Raw genomic sequence first — 7,632 nt, forward strand, 5'->3', positions numbered from 1 at the left:
TCCTGTTACTGACCTGTTCCCTTATTAGTTGTCAAATGTATCTCCATTTGTTTTTATTTGGACCAGTTACTTTTCCACCCTTTTGTTCCATGTCGCAACTATTTTAAGATGTGTTACTGCCATCAGATTCAAGATGATCTAATATTTTCCATGACATGGTAAAATATCTGTTTCAACATCTGACATGTTTATGTTATATTGTCAATAAAATATGGGTTGAGATTTGCAAATCACTGCATTCTGTTTTCATTTACGTTTTTCACATCATCCCAACTTTTTTTGAATTGGAGTTGTACATTCATTGGCTGTATATGTTCTTTTGCTTACTTTGATTTAATTGTGAAGAAAGGTGATAAGAGCAATATTCTGAAAAGTAAATCCATTGCAGGTACAGTAGTGGTAGGACAAGAAGACCTCCAAACACTAGCACTCAAAACTCTCTGCAGCTGTGGAGGATGGCTGTGGCCCCTCTAAGGCTAAGCATCTAAAACTGGATTTTAATCAACTGCAGCTACAACAAGCAACCAACTAAAGAAGCTTGTGGCTACATATGTGTTAGATGAAATGTTGCTTATTTCCACTGTTGACTCCTCGATTTTCATAGCCTAACACTCTTAAAAAAGGAATATAACCAGTAATGCAACATATTCATTTTGAGTCTAGTTAGAATCATATTTGCGTTTTATTTCGAGCAATATGTTTGCCTCTCACGTAAGATAACACTAAGCTGGGATAATGTTTACTGCCACAACTGGTAAAGTAGGACAAATCTTAAGGATCTGGTTGCATCACATTTCCTTAGATTGCTCATGAAAAACCAAGAGTGAGCAAGCTTGATTCTAAAGTTTTGTTGGTTTATTGTTTTGTTGTCAGACAGCAGTATTGTCATAATGTAAGTGACAGACATATTTGTCCTTTACAAGTGATTCTTCTTTAGAGACCCAGTGCTTTTTCACTTTTTCTTGCTGCACTGAATATTTAGTTTTGCTACTTTTGAAGAGAAAGGAAAAAATACTCTTTGTGCATGAAATTGGGGAAACTATTCTAAACTCAAAAGAGTTAAACAGTACTTTTTATTATAATGTAGATTTATTGAGAGCAGGAGCTGAAAGCAATCTATGAGAACCCACTATTTAAAATGGGTTTTAGAGTTCACCCTTGATGTTGACTTCATAACTAGATGTATTTTGTCTACTAAACCATGATCAGCAATTTCTCTCTCATGTTCCCCACTTGCCTGTCAAGCACAGATACGCATGCAAGCACAAATGCTGGACTGATGTTGGTCTAATTGCAGCACTGGAGCCCTGAATCGTCTCTTAGACTGTTTTTCAGAAAACTTAATCGTGTGGACAGGCAGAGTGAACTAATTATCTGCATGCTGTTTTCCCAGCCAAAGCTGGTAATTTAGCAGCAATTGACCTCCTGCAGTTTGCCAGCAAATGAAAACATGTAGGCCAGTCTGCTAACGAGGGGCCTGAAGACCCCAGGGTTTGTCCGGGCCCTGCTCTGCACAGTGGACATAGAACCCCTCACTTCAGGTCCAATTTACCTCTTTACCACCTCCAGGGGAGACATCACCGTCCTCACACTGTGTAATCACTTGAACTAGCTGCAGCAGAGGAAAGGCCTTTTTTTGGAACAACTCAATACTGTGATTGTCGGGAAAATAGGATGTAGTTCTTTCCAAGGTGGTGCACTGATGGCATGTGACCTCAATGACTCCAGCTGGATTTTGCCTTTTAAAACTAAGGAATATAGTTATGCAACTCATTATAATTCATGTAACATTTTTTATTTATTTTTTTGGTTAGAATATAAAGTTATACAAATATGATTTTTTTTTTTTTAGAAATAGTTTTCACTGTCTTTGATTATGGTAGCCTGCCAATACCATTTCCAACATTTCTGGACACAGCCTCAAGTGAAATCCAAACTGTTGAAGTACTTTTCTTCTTGTGAAGTAAGGCATCCATGAGGCTTTCTAACCGTTAACAGACATTTGCCCTTACTTTGTCGTACAGCAGGAAAAAAGTAGAATTGCCTATTAAATGATTTGAGAAAAAGAAAACAAAGTCAAATTTTCTAAGTAGCCTGTTCAATATTAAATACCTCGATCAGCTCATTCCCATTACATTACTATATTTCCTCACGGTGTTTTTGCACACATGTAATTTAATGCACTTTGGGACATTCCAGATCCTACTGGGTGTCATTTTTGGCATTGGAAATGCAATAACATTCAAAATGCAGCAATAGTTGAGCTCAGTCGGGGTTACTTCCTTTCTCATGGTGGGTTTTAAGATTTGGGCTTGGGTTGCATCGAGGCAGTTCTGTTACCATTGCTAATGTTGATTCATACCAAAATGCACAAATCAGCACAGCTTCTGCATTTTGGTAAGACAATGGCCAATGATATTATCAAGAGTGCTAATAATACTGGTAGTGTTGCCACTTTTTAAACACTCTTTCCAACTTTGTTGCCACTTTTTTTTTTTTTTTTTGGTCCTTTCAGCTTATCCTGAGTTCAGACTCGCCATAACGGTTTATTTGTCAGCATGTTGATTTGGCACAGTTTTTGCCCTTCATGACGTAACCCTCCCTAATTTCGGGCTTGGGACCAGCACTGTGTGACTTGTGATGGGGGTGGGCTGTTGAGGGTTCAGTGTCTTGATCACAGACACTTTGACATGTGGTCAGTAGGTGGCCAGTCTACCAACTAAGCCGCTGCCTACTTGATGGTTGCCTTTGTAGTTTACCTTTTACGTTTGTTGGCCAGTGGTCAAGGAAACAATGCAATGCTAAGGGAAAATCACACGGGTAAATCAGTCCTATTGCTTATGTCAACCTATCGACAGTAAGATGCTGTCGTGTTCTCTTTCGAATGCATTGTTGAAAATGTGATTAATTTCCCTAAGGGGATTTTCAATTAATGCATTAACCACTGTGAGTGACGCACACACGCACACAGGAATTTAAATACATTTCTTTTATGTAGTTTCTTGAGTAAACATTGTGGCTTTATAAAGAGGGAGTAACTGCACCACCAGTATTTGTTAATGTGTTTGTAGGCGTGTGTGTTGTGAGGAGTGAGTTAAGTTCACCACAGAAATATGGTTAATGGTACAGTTACCGTGACTGTATTTTATTAGCTGCACTTTGTGATGCCAATTACTGGCTGAGACAGAAGACATATGTTGCCAACATGTTTGGAGCACACCAACAACAAAAATGGCTTATGAATAACCCTCAGCATGGAGACAGTTATTTATATACTGCAATTTACTGCTTGGTAATGCATTTTTATTACAGCCTTCAATTTACCATATAATTAAACTGAATTTACAGGTTAAATTATATTTTGGAATAAAGATAAGTACATGTACTGGATGTATGTATCCAGTACATAGAGATACATAGTTGTAGGTACATGGTTAAAGAAAATGCAAATTTGGGGAGTAAGAACCTAACAACACAAACTGAAAGTTACTGCTTTAAGCTTACTGCTTTGATATACTTAGATCACGTATACTGGAATACTTTAACAATAACAAGTATCTGTTCTAAAATTACATAGTGAAACAAAGTACTTACAGTGTAAACAAGAGGATATACTGTAGATATTTGTATTTTTGTAACAACTGAGGACTTATTTTTAGTACACACTGGCCTGATGGTGACCCTGTGTCCCTTGGCCAATGTAGTCCTGCTGGATGGAAAAAAGGGCAAAATGGACAGAGATCTCAAATAATGAAAATCAAGTGATTAAGTGGGGGTGGCTGTAGCTCAAGTTGGTTCACGGATCACAGGGTCAGTGGTTTGATCCCCATGTTGAAGTGTCTCTGGGCAAGACACTGAACCTCCAAAGGCCCTTTCCCACCCTCAACTGCTCAGTGCCGGTCCAAGCCAGGAAGTCAGGAAGGGCATCCGGCGTAAAAACTGCCAAATCAACATGTGGAGAATGGTCCGCTGTGGCGACCCTGAGCTCACAGGATAAGCTGAAAGGACAAAAAATAGGAAAAAAAGCGTGTTACAAAATCACTCATACTAACTGATGGAAAACATATATGGATGTGCACACATGTCTGTGTTAAAAAAAAATATATATATATATATATATATATATATATATATATATATATATAAATAAAAGTTTTTTTTATGTAATATAGGCTGTTACCACACACATAGGAAGCATGTATTATTCAAATATAAAGACATTTTGCTGCAGCTGAATTGTGCAGATGTGACTTGCAAAGTATGCAAAACAACAAACAGTTGTAAAACAACCATCCTCCATTAAAGTCTGCTGGTGAAATTATCCTCCTTATTCCTAAAACTTTGCATCTTGCTGCTTTAAACATACAGTATAGACTATATCTGTACTGTACATACGATGCAGGTTCACAGATCAGAGGAATGTTTACAACACTGGACTGTCTTGCCTGGAATAAAATGCTTTTGCACAACTCTTCTTGTAGGGTAATATTTGTGTTATTGCCTATTTGTTAAATAGATAACTATATACGTACCTTTTTAGTTGGAATCTTCAAAAATACTCTGACAAAAACTTTTAGTCATATGGCTTAATTTTATAAATTCTGTTTACTTGTTTAAGTTGCGGCTTGTAATCAAAAGTATTAAGACGTATCTCATACTGTATTACACTGTGCAGAACTAAAAACTTTGAACTCCCTTGACAGTGCTTCTGTATGATTCTTAATTTTCAATAATTCCTGAATTGATTACTTTGTTTCACGTGTACTGTATACACAGCAGTATAATACAACACACCTCTCTAATGATTATCTAAAGCAACATGATCATCCATGGTATGGTTTGCACTATGAGGAACAGATGAGCATCAGTTTGGATGCTTCTACAGTAACTCCAGCCAAAACACCAACTGAATGTTTCCAGTAAATGTTTTCAATGTCAGCAAAATGAAAGTCATTGTTCATCATTCCTTGCTCAGGTAAACATTTGTACACTGAACTGAGACAGTGAAACAGATTGTATTCAGTATGGCAGGCGGCTATTGTAATCAAAGGATGTAGCTCCATCCTTGTCAACCTGCTGACATATTCCTTATGTTTGCCCAGCCTCTGTTGTATTGAGCTGCCGTTCTTGATTAGTTTTGATTGATTTCATTTGTTCTTTTTTGCGTTCAGACATTAACCATAGCCTTCCTTTACTGAATTTCTGCTGTGTCCCAGCTGGCTCTCTGTGTGTGTGTGTGTGTGTGTGTGTGTGTGTGTGTGTGTGTGTGTCTGGTTTATGATACTTGGAGGTCTGCTGTAAATCTATAGGTGATCAGAGAGATAAAAATCAGAATATAAACGGTCATGAGGTGTGAAGGTGGGAGTCTGGATGTATCTCGTGGAAACCTGTGTAACTTTTGGCCCACCATTCTGGCACTCCTTCTGCATGCGTTTAAGGAACTGTTTTCATATCTGCTTGCCAATGCATCAGTTTTTAGTTTCAGCAGATTTGTGTAACTTTGAGTTGTAGATATTACTGTGGATTTCTGTAGAGCTTAGCATGGATTGATTTAAATCAAATTCTATGCACACACAGATGAAATTATGGTAGCGATGCATCCACTTTCAAATACAGTTTAAGTGGATTTGTATAATGTACTAACGCTAATGTCAGTATCAGCCGTGAAAGTGATTGAAGACATGCCTGTACAAAGAACAAGGGATTGTGTATTTACTATGACTGATAAGTAACTCAGTATCCTCTGAACAGACCCAGCTATCAGCCTGTCATGATTGTAGTTACTTACAACTTGGATTTATAGCATAAGTAAGAGAAAAATAATCAATTTGGAAGACCTCTGCTGTCTCAGTTTGCTATGATAAGAGATAGGGGGATACAGGAGTGTTTTGATGCAGCTTCTGACACAACAAAAGAGGGTAAGTTTCCATGAAAGCTGCTGGGGTTGTCAGAGAAAGAAAAAAGTGCATGATGGTCTGTCAAAGTAAGATGCCTGACATGCGGCTGAGTTCTTGACCTGGCAGGACCTGGGATGGCCTTGGCTCTAAAGTTTTGACAGCAACGGGGGAGGAAAGGAAAGGAAGACAGGGGAGAGGGTGTTTGAAAAAAGGAGGACTATATTGCCCTTGTTCATTTAACTAGACAGAGAATTGGGAATTTTGTTATAGTCAGTGCAATTATAGTGCATGCCCATGTGGTTCAGCCCCTGGCACACACAATACTATGGATGATTCGATGGATGAAGAGGAGAAAAAGAGAGAGACGGTAAGACAGTGGAAGTGGAAGGATGGGTGGGTTGGCAAAGTGAGCAGACTCTAAGTGGTGGCAGGAGTAACCTAGCAGACTGCATGGCACCTCTACTCACATCCAATCAATCGTGTGTAGAATTCTCAAGCCAGCCTGACTTAAAAAAAAAGTCCACCACTTTCTCAATACCCATTGTTCATTTGATTTTCCTATTTACTCATTTATTTTTGTTACCCACACTGTCCGTCACAAATTATAACAGCTGTTTGTAAATTTAAATGTAGCATGTATAAAATGTCTATGTCAAGTTTATGTTAAGTTAGATTTTTAATTATATTTATTATAAAAGTAGAAACAGGTAGGATCTTGAATCTCTTGCAATCAGGGTTGGAACCTCTGAGCAAACTGAAGCCTCTCCTCAAGTTGATCACCTAGACCACTGAGAAAAGACCACATGACAGTTATGTCACTTTTAAAAACAGGAAGGGCAGTCATCACTTTTACCAGAATGATGAAGGATGACTGCTTCAGCAAAGACCTCAATGGCTGTGGCACAACCATTTGGAGGCTGCTGCAGGGTATCTGCTTCAGCGGAGTCCTCCGTGGTTGTACTCCTCCTCTGCTGAAGCAGGTACCCTTCAGCTGCCTTTCTAGCTTTCTCATTTAAAATATCACAACCCTAATCATATTATGTAGTGACATTACTATTGCCAGTTAATAGATGTTGAACTACTGTAGTTAACTGTCAGATGTAGACTGATAGAGCAGTGATGAGAGGTCTATGTTAAGCGACAAATTGCTTTTTACAGTGGCAGTTTTGTAACACGGAAGCAGTGACAGATCAGCTGAAATAAGTTAAACTATAAGTGTCTTCGTGTGTGAATGCCACTCTTGGTTAGACATGTCACTGACTTGAGAGAATCACCTGAGACAGGCAGTTAATAGTTATGTTCACTGATGTACAGACTGCGAAAAAGAATAAGAATTTTGGCTCAGAGCCAGCCTCAATTGGTGACAGCAACACTTATAAAATACTTTTTTTTCGCTCAATGTTATGAACCATACAGTGTTTCTCAAAGCATTTCTCTTGAAAGGATGAAGTGAGCTTTCTCTGCTACACAGAGTACTGCTAATAGTAAATAAAAAAAAGAATTCTTTGGAGGTAAGGGATGGTGTGACACTAAACGTGTGTGTCAGTGAAACTGTGCCACTGGGGCTGTGTCACAAAGCTTTACACAATCTACCAAGCATGCATGCGTGTAGTGGTTAGGCTGTACACGCAAGCCAGGCACCCCCCTGGACAAACTTCAGTATTGTGTGCTTGCACATACATTTTTCACAACAATTTTCATTATTTTGAATAGTTTTATGTTTACTATTTACATT

Source organism: Channa argus, chromosome 9 (assembly GCF_033026475.1).
Source record: "Channa argus isolate prfri chromosome 9, Channa argus male v1.0, whole genome shotgun sequence".
Lineage (NCBI taxonomy): Eukaryota > Metazoa > Chordata > Actinopteri > Anabantiformes > Channidae > Channa > Channa argus.